Source organism: Cavia porcellus, unplaced genomic scaffold (assembly GCF_034190915.1).
Source record: "Cavia porcellus strain 051 isolate PalLab524CR breed Dunkin Hartley unplaced genomic scaffold, mCavPor4.1 scaffold_25, whole genome shotgun sequence".
NCBI classification, from domain to species: Eukaryota; Metazoa; Chordata; class Mammalia; order Rodentia; family Caviidae; genus Cavia; species Cavia porcellus.
The window spans coordinates 24,310,398-24,327,350 of record NW_026947508.1 but is presented as its reverse complement, the minus strand read 5'-3'; the positions used below and the strand labels follow the sequence as shown (position 1 = coordinate 24,327,350).

General features: G+C 55.0%; 1 protein-coding gene across 8 annotated transcripts in view; it reads left to right on the top strand.

Annotated features, from left to right (window-relative positions):
• Positions 1–10,993: 10,993 nt before the first annotated feature.
• Positions 10,994–16,953, top strand: part of Adgrb2 (adhesion G protein-coupled receptor B2) — a 35,713-nt gene continuing 29,753 nt past the window's right edge. For 6 of the 8 annotated variants that reach the window (XM_063235962.1, XM_063235960.1, XM_063235963.1 and 3 more), the window contains exon 1: positions 10,995–11,176. The gene's annotated coding sequence lies outside the window, so the exon portion shown is untranslated. Of the gene's footprint in view, positions 11,177–16,953 lie in introns of all 8 variants that reach the window. The other 2 variants (XM_063235964.1, XM_063235958.1) reach the window with 1 other exon arrangement.

The window sequence follows — 16,953 nt, the reverse complement described above, 5'->3', positions numbered from 1 at the left end:
GTTTTGGAATTGTGCCAGCCAGTTGACTTCACACTCTGATTTGGTCATCATGGGAGGATTTACACCACGGGAATTGGCAAATGCTGCCAATCAGGGTGACACCTCCTACCCCCAATCCAGTTGTCAGACAGGTACCAGCACTGAACCCATCTGGATGCAGTCAAGGAACCCCGGAGACTCTGATCAGTCTAGGGCTGGAAGGTCAAGCTTCCAAATCCCAGTGCCAGGAGGAACAGGCTCAGAGGACACGTGGGGAAGCTGGAGTCCTGATCTCCAGGCTCTTGATCAGAGCTCTCCTGCCCCCCAGGTTTGTGCACAGCCAAAGGTGGGCTACAGAGTGACTTGAGGATCCAGCCTCAGGCTAGAGGAAGGAAGCACTGATAGTGGACACATTAGCTCTGATGACCTGGAGGGCATGGGCAGGGGACCAAGAGAAGCCATCTAGAAAGGGGCTCTATCAACAACATAGCCAGTTTCCCTGGCTCCCTCTCTCTCAGGCATTCTGAAGATGCCATTTGAGTCCCCACCCCTTCCTTCCCCATCCCTAGCAGCCGGAGTCCCCAGAATTGACTCCTGTGCCTCAAGTTGCTCACACTCTGATCCCTGCAGTTATCCTCTGATCAGTTCCCAGGCTGCCTTTCGCTTTAATCCCTATCTTTACCCAAATTGCTCCTGTTTTCTGGTCACTGTCTCTGGATGTCCTGAAGGCACCTCAGTGCAGCACGTCCAAAATAGAACTCATCGACTTCCCACGAATCTTTCCCCATCTGAGTAAATGGCACACTTCCCCTCAGGGCCTTTGCACTCGCAGTTTCCCCTATTTGGATAGCTCTCCCTCCAAATATCCCTGGCCTCCCTCAGGTGTCTGCTCAGACGTCACCTTCTCGGGGACATCTTCCTTGACCACAGCACCGAAACAGCCCCCATTCTCCTCCATTGTCCTGCCCCTTATCTGACACCGCTTTTCTTCTTTATCCTGGGCATTGTGTGCCAGATGCCACTCTGTGTGGCAGGCCCGTACCACCTGAAGGTAAGTGCCGCGTAGGCACAGCAGGTTATGTAGCCAGGTTTTAGACGTTCCTTCGTGTCCAGGAGTGTGTCTGTTTGCTTCACTCTGTGCTGGGCATTTGTGGTAAGCTCTCAATAAATACTTGTTGAACAAGTATTTATCAGCCTGTGACCAGTCCCCTTCTCTTCAGATCCACCTTCCATTTGCCCCAGTTGTTTCTTAAACCTGACCAGGATTCTTTCCTGTCCAAAAATTCTTTATAGATCTAACTTGTGCTTTCAAAATAAAACCTGCCTTTGGTTTTTCTTACAAGGTCCTTAGTGATGTATTTCTAGCCTGACCTCTTGCTTCACACAGCCTTCTCCAAATACAGCTGCCCACACACACACGCATGCACACGTACGCACACACAGAGAAGAAATGCTAGACAGAAGAGGTAGGATAGGATACCAGCCTTTGTCTCTGTCTCTATTTCTGTGTGTGTGTATGTGTATGCAGCACTGGGGATTGAATCTAGGGTTTTCGTATTGAACAGTATCCCCAGCCTTTTTAATTTTTCATTTAGAGACAGGATCCCATGAAGTCACTAAGTTAACCAGGCTGGGTTCTCATTTATGATTCTCCTGCCTCAGCCTCCTGGAGTGTTGGGACCATAAAGTGTGTGCCACCAGTCTGGCCCTTCCTTCCTTCCATGTTTTTGAAGCAGACTTTGGAACCAGGCCCCTGCTGAGCTGTAGTGGGAGGACTCTGCCCAACCTTTTCAAAATTCCTCTAATCTGGAAGGGAAGGAAGCCATGAAACCATCATTCCCTCTCTAGTTCCTCTTTTAGTCTCCTTTGAACATCCTGACACCACCTCCCTGCGCCCAGCCAAGTCTCTGGAGAGGTCCCTGTGAAGAGGCTGCCCTGGCCCTCGCCTGCCTCTGGCTTTGAGAGGGAAGAACCTGATGGAAAGCTGAGTTAGAGCCTGCTTCACCTCTTTGCATGAGCACTTCTGGAGATGAGATGTGGGACGAACCACCTCTGGGTCCCCAAGTCTGCATTTAGGGCATGGTACCAAGTGACTCAAGGATGCCTCTGTGCTCTGGGAAGTCTGAGCCTTTGCTTATTCAGTCCATTGATCCAGGGAGTGGTGGGGTTGGTAGAATGTGAGCTCTACAGACAAGCCTGCCTGGGTGTATGTGCACTCTTGAGTGCATTGCAAGCCTGCCGAGCTGATGTCAGGGCCTCTCCTGGACTCCCATGGACATCAGGAAAGCCTGGAAACTTACAGCTGGGGCATGTGTATGATAGACTTGTTACCCAGCTCCACTGTCTCCAGACTGGCCTGCATTGTAGCTAGATGCCCAGCACTGCCAGAAGACTGCAAAGGTCTGTTGCCCAAAACAGATGAGGAAGGCTGAGAAACCAGTGCTGGTCCACTAGTTGCCCATTCTCTCCAGCCACTGGCTCCTGAGAGCCCATTGAGTGTCTGTGGGTCAGCGACTGGGTCCCTGTGAGCAAAGTGTGGTCCTCTCAGCCCTTCCCGGCATCCAGACATGGCAGAGGCTATGCTGGCACATGGCACAGGGCAGGCCTGGCACAGCCTGCTCTGGCGATTGGCACCTATGCTCTCACTCACTGTGCCCCTAATGCACACTCACATGCTCATCCCCTTACACACACAGACACACCAGCACTCAAAGGCACAAACACTAAGAGATACACAGTGGCACAGACACCTGAGCACACAAACACACTGACACATCCAAAGACACACAGCAGCGTAACACAAACAAAGGCATAACTATGCCAGTACAGACTGGTCCCTACAGTTACCCACACACAGATACACCGAGATGCAAACACTCACCCACACACCTGCACAGACACACCAACACACCCTCATACCCCTGGGGATATCGCTGCGTGACATGGGCAGTGAGCACACAATGCACACACATGCAGGTTCTAAAACACGGACACACAGACACACAGGCACACTCACATAGACCTATTTGTTCCTAAAAATACACAGTTGCAGATGCAAACTCATGCCAGAGGCATACCCAGACACTGACAGCTCTCAGGCATTGCTAGGGTGGCAGTCACTCTGAACCCTCTGCACTTGACACGGCCCATGCAAGATGTTGCACATGGCCTCACAGAAGCACAATCACAAAACCCCTCATGCCACACCTCTCAGGTGCGCATTCACAGACATACAAGTGATAACACACACAGTTGCACAACTCTCACTGGGAGCTGGGGATACCTTTGAAATTCACATCTGTCTTCCCTTCTGTTGCTCTGGGATCAAGGCCTGGCAGCCCCTGCAGCCACCTCCACCACTGACTGGGAGCTCACTGTGCCTGAATCGAGCTGAAGAAAATAAAACTCATTCCAAGGGAGACCTGGCAGGACACAAGACGCTGGCAGCCTAGTCAGTGAGGACCTGTGTGAGCCGGAAGCTGTGTAGGAGAGGAGAGGAGATAGAGCCTTTATCCTGCATGACCTTGACCTGACCCAGTGTCCTGCCCCCTCGGGTTCCCTTGGGAGGGGTTTGCCATGATGGTGGGCACAGAGCTGGCTGTACTGGTTGGCAGTGGAGGGTATGACGAAGGTTTGGCTGGAGAGTGCCAAGAGACTTCCTGAAAGTTAGTTCCACAAGTCCCTGAAGATGGGACTCGCAAGGCCACCCTCACAGATCTGTGCATGCATGCACATATGTGCACACACCCACATCCACCTACCCCCCTCCCACACACAGATCCACGCGCCTCATCTAGGACCCAACCACCTACAGACACATACTAAACAGTTTCACACTGAGACTCCCCTGGGAGCTGAGGACCTGCTGGCATTTGCAAGCATACATGACACACACCAGAGGCTGGCAAAGACACACCAGTAACACACATACACAGAGACTTAACTGAGCACAAAGGAATGCCACACTTGCTGCAGGCAAACTCAGTGACATGCAAACACTGCCCTGTCAGCACCCTCCCCATTCCCTCAGGTGCCAAATGGCTCACAAACAACAGCAACACACACACACACACACGTATACATTCTACATCCTGAATGCACACAACAGAAAAAGAAACGCATGAAAACACCACATGCCCTGCAAACACACACACACACACACACACACACACACACACACACACACACCTACCTCTGAGATCCCAGAGCCAGGTCCAGGCTTCTGACGTACAAGGCCTAGGCAGACACACACCAAACCTGCTCACAGGCACACCATACACACACACACAGACTCTCCCCCTACACATTGACGCACACAACCACCCACTCGTGTACCCGAGCTCAGCCCCACTCACTCCCACTCTGACACACAGAATACTTGCTCAGTCAGGCACTCCAGGGCCCCCCTCCAACCACAACACCCCACTCCCCTCCACTCACAGGCTTGGTACCAAGCCTGGAGCCCCTTGAGGGCAGAGTTTGATGGGTTGGCAGTGAGCCAGAAGGCCCACCCCTTACTCAGCAGGCACCGCTTTCCTGCCAGCTGTGACCCTGTAAGTCCAAGAAAGACGGATAGATGTGTTCTTTGGAGAATGTCAGCGAGGAGCATAGCTGTGTCTGCCTGGGATGTGTGTGGGTGTCCCTTGCTCTTCCCAATGCCCTCTGCAATGCTGATTGCCTCCTCCAAATCTGGGTGCTCAGCCTCCACCTCTTCTTGCAGGGCCAAGTCCTGGGAGTCAGATGGCCCAGGTTTCTCACCCTGAGGGAGCTGCTCCTCCCTGCAAGATCAGATCTAAGCCTCAAGTAAATTGTTTTCCACAGCCAGTGCTTGGTCTCTCCCCTGGGGGGTGGCAAGGGGATGAGGATGTGTGCAGGCAGGACTAGACAGGGTCTCTCATGGTCTACCAAGGCATAGGGCCTGTATCTGCCTCTCTCTAAAACAGTTGCCTCATCTGAGAAATGGGGGTGACCATGCCAAATTTAGGGTTGTTCCGAAAGCTAATCTTAGCAAGAAGTAAAAAGCAGCAGGCACAGTGTCAAGCCTACACAGGAGCTCAGCAGCATGAGCTGGTCCCCCCAATCTCTAGGTCATCCCACCTTTCTACTCTGCTCATTGTGTCCTGCATAGCATGAGCCCAGGTCAGCAGGATCCAGGAGACACGGAGCCCAGGGGGAGAGGAACTGGGATATCCCAGATGACCACAATGCACTGACCGACCACAGCCACCGTGCCCCACAGCTGTGGAGTGTCCTGGCCTTTCCCTAAGGGCTCTTTTTCCTCTCTCCTGCCAGGAAGCTGGAGCAGCCTCTTCGAGGCATCTCTATCTGCTGAATGTCCACCAGCCTCAGAGTGTGGATGCAGGGTGTGGGGTTGTCACCTCCAGCCATTTGGAATGGCTGCCAGACTGCCTGTATTCAAGGGCTGCAGCAGGAGAAAGGTGGGATTAGATCTCAGGAGGAAGCTCTCAAGGGAGCCACTTTCTGTGAAGGAGCATGTGTGACCCCAGCCTAGAGTAATAGGTGATAGGACTGATGCATAACCCAGAGAGTTGTCCTGTGGGCCAGAAAAAATAGGGGCTTATGTCCTTGGGTTGTGCATGGTTATTTACATCCTTTGACAAGTGTGTGCTTCAGGGTTGTGTGGCTGTGGACGTGAATTACCCATATACTCAGGTGTGGGAACAAGGAGAACCTGGAAGGCAGAGGCAGAAAAGGAGTTTCCAAGTAAATATGTGTGTGTGTGTGGGGGGGGTTGTATAGAAATGGTCTAGATCCAGTGGTCTAGCAGAAGCAAGACCAGTGGTCCTGCTGTGGCTCCATGTACCCATCTTGGCGATGGACTCAGCAGATCTGCCACTGATAGCCCCCTCTCCTTTGTGTGTGGGGGTGCTGAGAAGGGGCCAAGTTCAGGGTCCCTATCTGAGTCATCTCCTATCCCTAGACCCTGGCACAGCTCTCAGCGTTGAGTAAGTCTGAAAGGTGCCTATTTGACTCAGATGACACCTCCCTGGGCATAGCCTTTGTCATCTCTGTGACTCATATCAGCTCTGCTAAGTTGGGATCATTTTTCCATTTCAGAGAAGAGAAACTGAGGCTTGTGGTCACACAGTTAATGAGGGATCCAGTTCTCTGTGACCTGAGAGGCTACTCTTTCCTTCTTGTCACATGGGAAACTGCAACACTGTTTTACTGGCAAGCTCAGATTAAGGGTCACAGACTGCAAGCTCTGTGAGGACAGCATCTTTACCTGCTCTTTCATTTGCTCAACAAACATTATCTATATTTGTAATATACCCACTTTGTTAGCTCTAGGTGCCAGAGAGTCCAGCTATGAACAGACGAACAAGGTGCCTGCCTTCCTGGAACTCACAGTCCAGGGGGCAAATAGGTGACATGTATGTAAATAAACAAGCTGTTTTCCGAGAAGTAAATACTATCAAGGAAATGTAATAGGGACATGAAGGTAGGGGTGCATGCAAGGCTGTTTAAGAAGTGTTGTCAGAGAGACTTCCTGGAGGAGGTGATATTGGACTGAGGCCTTCCCAGTAAGCAGCAGCCAGCAGTGGGAATTGCTTGGGGAAGAGTTTGGGCTTTGGAGTTTTCCAAGGGCAGAAAAGATAACTAAGTGGTTGACAGGGACAGCATGTGGGTGGGGTTGGGGCCTGGACATGGGTTGGGAGAGGCTGAAAAGGGCCAGGACATTCAGGGTTTGGGAGACCTCAGTGCTGATGCAATGGGAAGAAGAGGGACTCTGATTTTCACTAGAAAGACACGGCTCTGTGGGCTCTAGGAGAGTGGACTGGGGTGGAGGAGGTAGGAGAGGGAACCCAGGAGTTAAGTCAGAGAGGCTTCAAGCACTGGGTAGTGGTGACCTGGACTCTAGTGTTGGCAGTGAGCATGTGAAGAGTGGACAAATCGGGGATATTTTTGGAGGTAGAAGCAATCTGATGAACTTGCTGATGGACTGAATCCCAGTGCCTAGAACATAGCAAACACTCAATAAATATTTCTTGAATGAATGAAAAAGAGACCCTTGTGGGTGCCATGCTCTGTAAACACTTGCCTTCACCCTCCAGTAGGAGAGGTATGTGTGAGGATTACCCAAAACCCTAAAGGGTTCATCTTCTACCCAAGGGGCCAGGGCTAGAGAATGTAGGTATTTCCCAGATGGGCTGCATGCAAACCAGACTCACCGTCTAGGAAGATTTGGCTAGGGATCAACTAATCTTCCCTTTTCTCTCCAGTCTATAGCACCAAGAAAATGTCAAGCACCCAGCCTGGGTTGCCCCCAGCTCGTAGCCCACTTGGCATCTACAGCAGAAAGGAGGAAACAAGACGTGCAGGGCTTCCCGTAGGTGGAGAGGGCGTCCTTCCTAGGATAGCTCTCCAGGATCCATGACACCCAGACAGGTGAAGTCCTGGTCATAGGAAATCTGGGGCTGATCTCGGTGAGAAGACCGTCATATGTATTTGGGTGTCTTGGGGATGGGTGTGGGACTGGAAGGATATCTTGTCCCTGGAGCTTTGCATGGCCCTGGAGTGGCTGGCTAAGTGGCAATGGTGAGCAGAGGCCCAGTGAGGGGCACTCCTAGGTCCCTCAGGCTGGAAGGAAACCTGCCTAGGCTCTGGGCCAAATAAATCATTGGGAAGGGAAGAAGAACATTTTCTCATCTGTTTAAAGGGCAACGAAGCATAGCGGCGCTGGCCCAGCGGGAGGCAAGGCTGAGCCAGGCGTGTGAGGCCAGGGGCGCTCCCTCTTCAACCCACCATCCTCTTATAAACTGTCCCCCTGGCTTGGGCTTTGCCAGCTGTGTCATTCCCAGCTGGGCCACTGGTGATTGTTACTGTTAACAAAAATATTAATTAATTTGTAAGAAGACAGTTATTTTAAAGGCCTCTTTCCAGGGCATAGGCCTTGGTAATTCATACCTTTTATCTTCCGGGAGGCCAGACTGAGATGGTTTATACTCGTTCACAGATAAGGAAATAGGCCCAGAAAGCTCAAGGGACCTTTTCAAGGTCACAAAGCATGGCTGTGCGAGAGCAGGGTATGGAACCTGGTCTCTAGCTGCCCTTGGGGTGTTGGTCCCTCCCATCCCATCAGTGGCTCCAGAGTGGGTCCCAGTGGAGCTGTAGGTCTGGAGTCACTGTCCTTTGTCCAGTGTGTCAGGGTACTGGGGTATGTCCCTCTGCTCTGCCCAAGCCCTGTGTGTTCACGCTTGGCTGACACCCCTTCACATACCCAGTCCCTTCCCTGGAGACCCCTCCTGGGGCTAAGACTTGTTCTTCCCACCCCCGCCTGGGCTGTTCAGAGAAGTAATTTCTCTTCAACCAGCTGGATTTGAATATGGAAACGATTTGTAATTACTCCAAGTCCTCCCGGGCAGGCTGGCGGGCGGTATTATCACCAGTGTGAGTCTAGAAGGGCAGGGGCTCTTGGGAAGGGAGGTGGGGAAACCCTAATGCAGGGAGGTACCTCCAGGGAGAGCCTGCCAGAGGTCTGCTCTAGTCCAACTGCTCCTACACAACCCTTCTGCTTTGCTGCCCTCCCCAATGTGCCTTGTGAACCCCCAGGGACTGGGGTACCCGACTGTGTCCCACAACTTGTCTTTCCTAGGGCATGTATTATTGTGGCTAAATGAATGGGGTTGAGAAGTCAGAGGGATGCCAAAAAACAGGGAGGCAGACAAAAATGCTGCTTTCCTTCTGGAGACAGCTCCTGTCATCATCTCCCACCCAGCTGGATTCCTGGGGTGGGGTGGGGAGAGGAGGAGGGCCTTAGGGATCCAGCTGCATCACATCTGCAAAAGACCTGCATGGGCTTCTCTGGGCTCTGGGTCTCTGGTATACAAATACTCATGAATATTCATAAAGAGGGAGCCAGTCTGCCTAAAGGAGAGAAAGGGGCTGGAGATCCAGAGATCTAGAGGACAGGGTCCTGGAGACTTCTAACCGTTTGTGGGAAACCCATGTCCTGACCACTTTCCCCACCTTTACCCTTCACCTTGAGGCCTCAATCCCCACAACCCCATTGCCTCTGAGTGTCCAAGTAAAGCAGAATCCCAGGATCTCCCACTGAACCAGGGTGGTTCTCAACACATTTCACAGATGGCAAAGCCTGTTGGCTTAGCTTTCACAGTGGCGGCTGAGCCTTCAGACCTAGAGATGCCAGGGTATTTGAGGTTGCCCAGCAAGAATACAAGATTCCTGCCTGGCTGTGCTAGGTCCAAGGCACTGGCCTCTTTGGGCTCCTGCAGGAAAAGGGAAGGTTCCGGCCCAGCCCTCCTCCCTGCTTCACACAATCTCATAAATTCCGTTAAGGTGACAGGTGAGATTCCTTCATCGCCCCCTTATTACCTCCTTCCATTAAAGTCGATAATCTCTCACAATCACTCACAGCAAATGCCACTGTGACTGCTGGAGGGGGGAGGGACAGAGGGAAGGAACAGGGGGTGGTTCTCTTTGCTTCTTCCTGGCCAGCCCGTAGGGACAGGTCGGCTCTTCTCATCTTGTCTCCAGTCTAGTGTGACTAAACTGAAGAAGTATCAGTGGAAAGGTGGGGTAGGGAATGGACTCAGGACATGCTTGCCCATACAGGACTTGCCCCCTTTTAGTGAGAGCTCTTCCTAAAGTAAACCCTGAAAAGCATCCCACCCCCATTGCAAAGCTGCCCCCTGCTGGCTTCTTCTTTGACCAGAGCGATTGGATTAACCTATTTGTTTTGGCTGTGGTGGTGTGTCTTCAGTCTGTCCACCTTTCTGGTGGCCGCACACCCAGGCCACAAGCCACCTGACCAGGATCTTGAGTAATAGACATCTTCCTGGGTATCACCTGAACCATGTGGACCCAGGCCCCACCCAACTGTTCGTGGGCACAGTGCCAGAATGGGGAAGGGGTGGGTCTGTGCATCTCTGAGCTTCCACACAAACAGATGCAACATGGGGGCGCCCCTGGCACAGGGAAAGGCACATGTGGGAATAGATAGGAACTTAGCAAAACATGTAACACACTGTACACGTGTAGCATCCTCGTGCCTAGGGACATGCAACATTGCAGCGTTTACATCACATTATGCACCAAACATGCTACACTGCAGTGTACATATGTAGCTCCATGTACATAAAAGTTACCTGCAGGTTTCGGCACACATGTGGCACCTGTGAGCTTGCATATATATATACCATCCCGATGCACAGGATCAAGCAGCATGCATTCAGGACCCAGGCACATGTTAATGCACTGTGCATATGTGTAGCATTTGCATGCACGAGCCAGGCAACATTGCAGTGCACACATAGGGCACCTGTATGCATATGCAAAGTTCATTGCGCATGAGTGGCACCTGGATGCACAGGAACATGCAATATGAAATGCACACAGGGCAGAAGAAGCAAATGCTTCAGCCTCCAGAGCCCGGGAGACCCTGGTTGTGCGAGATGCCTCTGGCCTGGGGTATCGCTGGAGGGACGTCTCGGACTGTCTGACTCTGCGGTCCAGGAGGCCACAAGAGGGGAGGGGGCTTACCCGGGGTTTCTCCTGCGCCGGCGCTGGGGCCCAGGGCGGGGAGGGGGAGGGCGCGCTTGGCTCGGCTGGCGCTGCTCCCCCTTTAACAGGAGGCGGCGCGCGGCGCCCCCCCTCCCCGCCCCTTCTCCCGCGGCTCCTCGCGCCCGGCCCGGCGCGCGCCCCCTCCCGGGCCCGGCCCGCGCAGGCGCCGCGTCCCGCCTCGGCCGTCACTCGGCCCGGCGCGCGTTGCGGGCAGCGGCCAGAGCGGCTAGAGAAATCCGGTTCAGCGGTAGCGGCGGTGACGGCGGCGACTCTCGAAGACCGAGGAGGATGCGGCACTGGCGTTCGGAGCCTGGGGCTGCGGCCGCCGCCTGCGAATAGGAGGCGGCGCGCGGCGCGGGCGGTGCTCGGGGCGGGGGAGCGGGGGGCGGCGCGGCGAGGAGGCGGCGGCGGCGGCGGCAGGAGCCCGCGCCCGCGCCCGGCCCGGCGCCCGCCCGCCCGCCCGCCCGCCCCGCGCGGCTCCGCGGCGCCTTTTCTGCACCCGCCGCTCCGCGGAGCGGGAGCCTCGGCCTGCGCGCGGCTGCAGCGAGCTGCCCTGCGCCCGGCCCGGCCCCCGCCTTAGGGATGGCAAACTTGCGCCCCGTGGCCGCCTCCGCCAGCGCCGGCCCCCGCTCCTGCTGCTGACGGCGCCCAGGTAAGTGCTGGGCCCCGGACCCCGACCCTGCCCCGCACCGAGCCCTCCGGTGCGGTCCCGAGTTTCCGCACCGGCCCGCACTCGAGGCGCTCGCTCTCCGAGCCCATCTCCGCCGAATTCTCCCCCAGCCCGAACTGAGTAGGTCCGGCGCTCACCCACCCTCGTCTTTTTTGGGAACTCCCATGCCTGGGTCCGAGGCCCCCTTCATGTGTGATGAGTCCTTTCGCCGCCCCCGCCCCCCACCTCGCGCCTGGACCGACCCTCTTACCATCTGTGATAAAGTCCCCCATCTTTAGAATCCTGACCTAGACCGTCCCCAAATCACTGTCTCCAGTCTTGCCCAGTCTCCGCCGGGATCTGGCAGTGGCCCCCCTCCTTGAATAGAGAGCCCCTCTTGCCAACCTGCAGCTCGACTGCCTCCCCTCCCTGTCTGGGTGCGGGACCCCTGGTCCTGTCTTCCACTTCATCTCTGCCCGAGTCTTTGCCATCTCTGTCCGTGTCTCTTACTGCCTTCCCCGGCGCCTGTACCCCGACCATGTGTCCCCTCTATATCTGCCCCAAGTGTCCTCCTCCCCCATATCTGCCCCAGAGTCCTGCCTTCCCTCGCCAGTCTCTGCTGCAAGTCCCCTCCCCCAGCCTGGAATTTGGGCCGTGTCCCCCCTGTCTTCCCCAAGCTCCCTGCCTCTGGCTGAGATCTGGACTGGACCTGCATGCCTGACTCTCCGGTGTTCATCTCTGGCCGGATCACTCATCTTCTCCTCCCACCACTGGGCATGGAGCCGGTACCAGGCGCACCCTCCTGCAGCCCCAGGCGCGGGCATGATTTGGGGGGGGTAGGCTATGAAGTTGGCGGCCACTCCCGCAGTCCTCGGTCGGAGGGCACAGCCACGGGTGGTCCTCTTCGCTGCAGCCAGAGCAGAACGGGCAGTGGGTCTGTTGCCCGCGGGGGGAGGGGCGCCCGGGCCGAGAGATGCCGCCTGCCTGCCCGCCTTGCCAGCTGCCTGCCAGGCCCCTGGGTATCCTCTGGCGCCCCCTGCCCGCAGTCCGGGACCACCGCCCCTTCTCCCGCGGGCAACCCCGGGTTTCCGCAGCCTGAACATTAGCGATAGCTGCAGGACTGGCGCTGGGAAGTCCCTGGGGAGAGGAGGTGGGTGGGCCAGGCCGGGTGCCCCCTCGTGCTAGCCTGACCAGACACTCCCGTGTTTTCAGCTCTGTGCTCTGGGGTTAAAGCGGGATGGAGGGCTCATCCCAACAGCAAGTCAGAAGCCCTTTGAGCAGCAGACACGGAGTGGCTGGACTGGCCCCTTGGCTTCAGGATGCATTGTTGGGTTTATTTGGGCTTGGGCAGGTGTCCCCAGGGAGCCTCTGTCTGAGTACCCAGAGCTCCCCTGTGGGGAGTAGGGCAAAGGTGGATTCTGTTGGGCTTTTGTATGGAGTAAGCTGAGGGGCAATCCATCTGACCCAAGGGACAGATCAGGCAGCTGGGGAGTGTCCCCTGCACTGCCACAGGGTCAAGGGTTAGTGTGGACGCTGCACAGGGTGTGCCCTAGAGATAGTGGTGGGGAGATGAGGGTTAAGACTGACTTGACGAGAGATCATCCCTCTTTTTCTTCTCAGCCTGTTTTCCTCACCTTCCTTCCTTGTTCTGTCCCCTCCCCTGCCACTACTCAGAAAGGGACAAATCTAGTGTGTGTTGGGGGGGGCGTGCATGGTGGGCATTTCTACCACACAAAGGGAGGTTCCAGCTGTTCTGCTTCCTTTCTTCTCTCTTACCCTCCAGATACTGAAGTTGAAGCAGTTAGGAACTCAGCTGTCGGCCTAGTGACCTGGGTTCAAAAGCTGTGTGACCTGGACAGGCTACTTAACCTTTCTGAGCCTCGGTGACCCTCTATAAAATGATTGCTGCCTCCTATAGTTGTTGGGAGAATGCAGTGAAATGGTGCTATAGTTTTTGGCACTGACCAATGCCTAGTGAGCGTAGGTAGGTTGTGCTGTTTCTCTTCAAAGCCAAGGTCAGGCCCCTCTCTACTCTACTCCCAATCCCAGAGAAGACATGCAAAATGGGTTCTAGTTGCTTCACTGGAATCTCCAGGATAATAAAGATGGAAAATACCTTCAGCTCTGTCCCCTCTCATTGGTCCAGGGAGTCTGTGACTGTCAGTTCCCCCCTCCCCTCACTGGTTCTGCAATATCCCACTGGGCCTCTTAGGGTCAGCCCTGACCACAGAGCCAACTGTGAACACTAGGTGATGGTGTCTGAGGTCTAGGTGTAAGCGGAGAGTCTGAGGAGGTGCGATCAGTACAGAGACCATAACCAAGCCTCAGGCCTAAAAGCAGAAGGCTGGTGGGGGTGGGGGTGGGAGGTGGGCATGGGAAGCCAGCTGCTCAGGTACAGAGGAGGTTCTACCTCTCCCAGAGATCAGACACCATCAGGAACTTTCCAGGGCAGTTAGCACTGCCGGTCAGAGTTAGGGGCGACCTAGTTTGTGGGCCAAGGGAGTCTGAAAAACCTGACTTTGGCTCCAGTGGCTCAGTGGAGAGGTGGAGGAAGGCAAGCAAGAGGCTCCAGCTGGTGGGATTCTGCACACTAGAGGTGCTCTGGAAGGTCTGGGTCCTCCCGCCATCAGCTCACCACTGGGGCAGCTCTGACATTGGGGAACAAAAGCTCTCCGTTCCTCTAGCAACAGCGGCTCCAGCTGGCTCCGCTGCTGCAAAGTTCCAAGGTGGGTGGTAGGTGGCTGAGTCACTACCCCCTCTCCTGCTGCGAGTGACCCCAGGGGACAAAGGCCACCACTGGTCCCTTTTGGGTCCTGCCAGCCTTTGCCTCCTTAGGGTGTGCAGGCCTCTGGAGACTCCTTTTGCTACAGAAAGCCCCTGTCCCCAACTCCCCCCAGGAAAGTCAGGGAGCCATGATTTCAACCAGTCAGAGAGAGAGGCTGGGCAGGGGTGTGGTGGGGAGAGGGGGCGCCCATCCACTGGGTGCCGCCCACCAGCTCCAAACCAGGTTGGATGGTCTGCACCTCCCTAGATGCCAGAGGTCAGGGAATGGGGTCCCAGAGGATGCGGACCCTTGGTCACTGCACAGGCCGGGCACCCGGAGGCCCCAAGTGGCAGTCCCTACCTTTGTAGCTGAGGGGGTTCGGCAGGTAGCAAGTGCCAGGGAGGTGGAGGGTGACTGACAGGCAAGGGAATTGGAGCTGCCAGGTGGATAAACGCAACGGATGTATGCTTGCCGCGCCCTCTCCCCACACTCCCTCCTCTTCCCCCACCCCCTTCTCTCCCCCCACGACCCTGCTCACTGTTGGCCTGGCAGACCGAAGTCAATCATGGGAATCCTAGAATCCCTGGCCCTGGGCCCCACCCCCACCCCACCTAACTTTGCCTTGGCCTTTCCAGCTGTGGCGAAAGCCTAGGATGCTTTTTTCCCTGTTGAAGCTTAGTGGAGCTGGGCAGGCCTGTGGAGTCTGCGAGGAAGGGGACCTGAGTGTACCTGAGCAGAGAGGGATTTGCTGGGTTTGCTGGAGAGAGGGGCTGAGGCCAAGGACAGTGTCCCTGAGACTGAGGTTGCTACAGGCAGTTCCTCATGTGATTCGGTGCAGAGGAGTCCCTGGGGAATGAGACCTTTTCGTCCTCTCCATCAGCCTCTTCTGACCCAGGAAGTTCTTCCTCAGCCCTGTCCTTCTCTCCAGCTCTATTGCAGTGTAGGCATTTGTAGCCTTGAAATGACAAAGCCACTCCTCCCACTTGGCCCAGAGAGTCTTCCTAGAAGCAGTGACCTGGTCCTCATCATGCCGGAGGGGAGCTTTTGTACTAAGAAAGGGGAGGGGACACCGGAGCTTGCAGTGGGCCTGGCTTTGTGCTGGGAACTCATCTGGAAGAGAGAAGGGTATGTCATCTTGAGGGGAAGAATCACGGACTTCATTCCCCAGAGAGGGAAACTGAGGTTTGGGGTGGTTACTCTTGGCTGATAACTACTACCACTGCCTGTACAGCAAAGAGTCTTAAGTCCCCTTCAAGGGGATAGCTCAGGAAGAGAGCTCTCCGTCAGGATGGGCACTGGCCACACACTGGCACTGGCCAGGAGAGCCTTTAATCAATCAGTGGTTCTCTGTGACCCACCTTGGAACTGGATCTTTGCCTTATTTTGAGGGGTGAGAGTGATATAAAAGGGACTCCCAAAAAGAGTATGTTGCAGCAGGGGTAAGGAGGGGCATACAAACCCAGGGTGAAATCCCAGAAAGGCTGTGGAGCTGTCAGCAGTGGACAAAATGGATGAGGGAGTTTGGTTAGCATGTCCAGGTGACTCCGTTCTGGAGAAGCCAGGTTCGCTCTGAATGATGTAGACATAGTACTTCTTGATGGCTTGGGAGTGATAGAGGCTCAGGATCTGAGCTTGGGTCTGTGCCACCAGCTTTTGTAAGAGAAGGGGCAACAAATAAAATAGATCCTTCCTGACACTTGGCTGCCATGTGCTGAGCCTCGTAGGGCCAACTGTGTTTGTTCTCAGTTGGGAGTATGTGTGCATTTCTGCGTATGTATGCAAGTGTCTGACTCTGCGTTGTGTACATGTGCATGCGCCCCTGCCTGCATATACACACTATGCATAACACTGTGTGATTACATTTCTGGGGTTTACACCAATCTGTGTACATGGGGATCTTTCACACACAGAACACCTGTGAATGCTTGTCTTTATTCACATTTGTGAATGCTTCAGGGCACAAGGATGTTCAAACCTACATCTGCTGAGCTGTGTATGGGGTGTTCCCTGCCCTACTCTAAATGGGGGAGGGAAGGCCAGTTATAATGAGCCCCCACCTCTTTCCTTTGCTGAGCTGCAGTCGTGGCCTGAATTTTGCAGCCTGCTTAAAAATAATTGGGGGCAGCGGGGGGATTGGATGTCACTCATCATCAGCCACTGACTTCACTGGTGCTGCAGCAAGCTGGGCAGGCTGAACAGTTTGGGACAGGTATGATGCTGGTTAGGGAAGGCCAGGCGTCTGGGTCCCTTTTTCAGCTCTGACACGGGGCTGGGGAGGAGACACAGCCTCCCGTGGCCTTGGAGGACGATGAGAAGCTTCTCCCCAGGAAATGGGCCTGCACTGAGCTGAGCTTCCCCACCATGCTCCTTCCCTTGGGTGGCTGGGGTGGAGCAGGTGTTTGCTTGTAACTGGGACCTGGCTCGAAGGTGCAGGAAGTGGGAATGTGGGATGATGGGTAGCTAGGAGAACGTGGATGCTTCATCAGGGACTGGAATGCTAGGATTCTAATTCCTGCCCCTCCACATACACGCAGTTTAGAACAGCCAAGGGGAAATCTGTCCCAAGAGAGCAGCTGTGTCATGGGAAAACCTTGTACACCTGTGAATTCCTCTGTTTGTAATCCATTTCCCAGGTGAATACCTGGTCCATTTGTTTCTCAGGGTATGGGCCTGTACCCTGAGAAACAAGCAAAGGAGCCAGAGGCCCTTAGTCAGGCGAACCATGGACTGGAGTCTCCAGTCCTCAATTCCAGCCCCAGCTGGATCACTCCAGTGTGACTGTGAACAGGTGGCTTCCCTTCTCCCGGCCTTGTCTTTTCGTCTTGAATGTGGAAGAGCTGGGCCCCAGAGCCAACCCAGGAGTGTGAGTTGTGGCCCGGAGGAGAGAGGCCAGTAAATCTCTTCAGGGGTAGGACCGGAAGTGGGGGTGTGAGCCAGACCCTACATCAGGCTCTGGTTTGCTGTGGCCAGTGACTCTGCCCTTCCTTGGTGGCAGGGAGAACAATTGCAGGTCTGG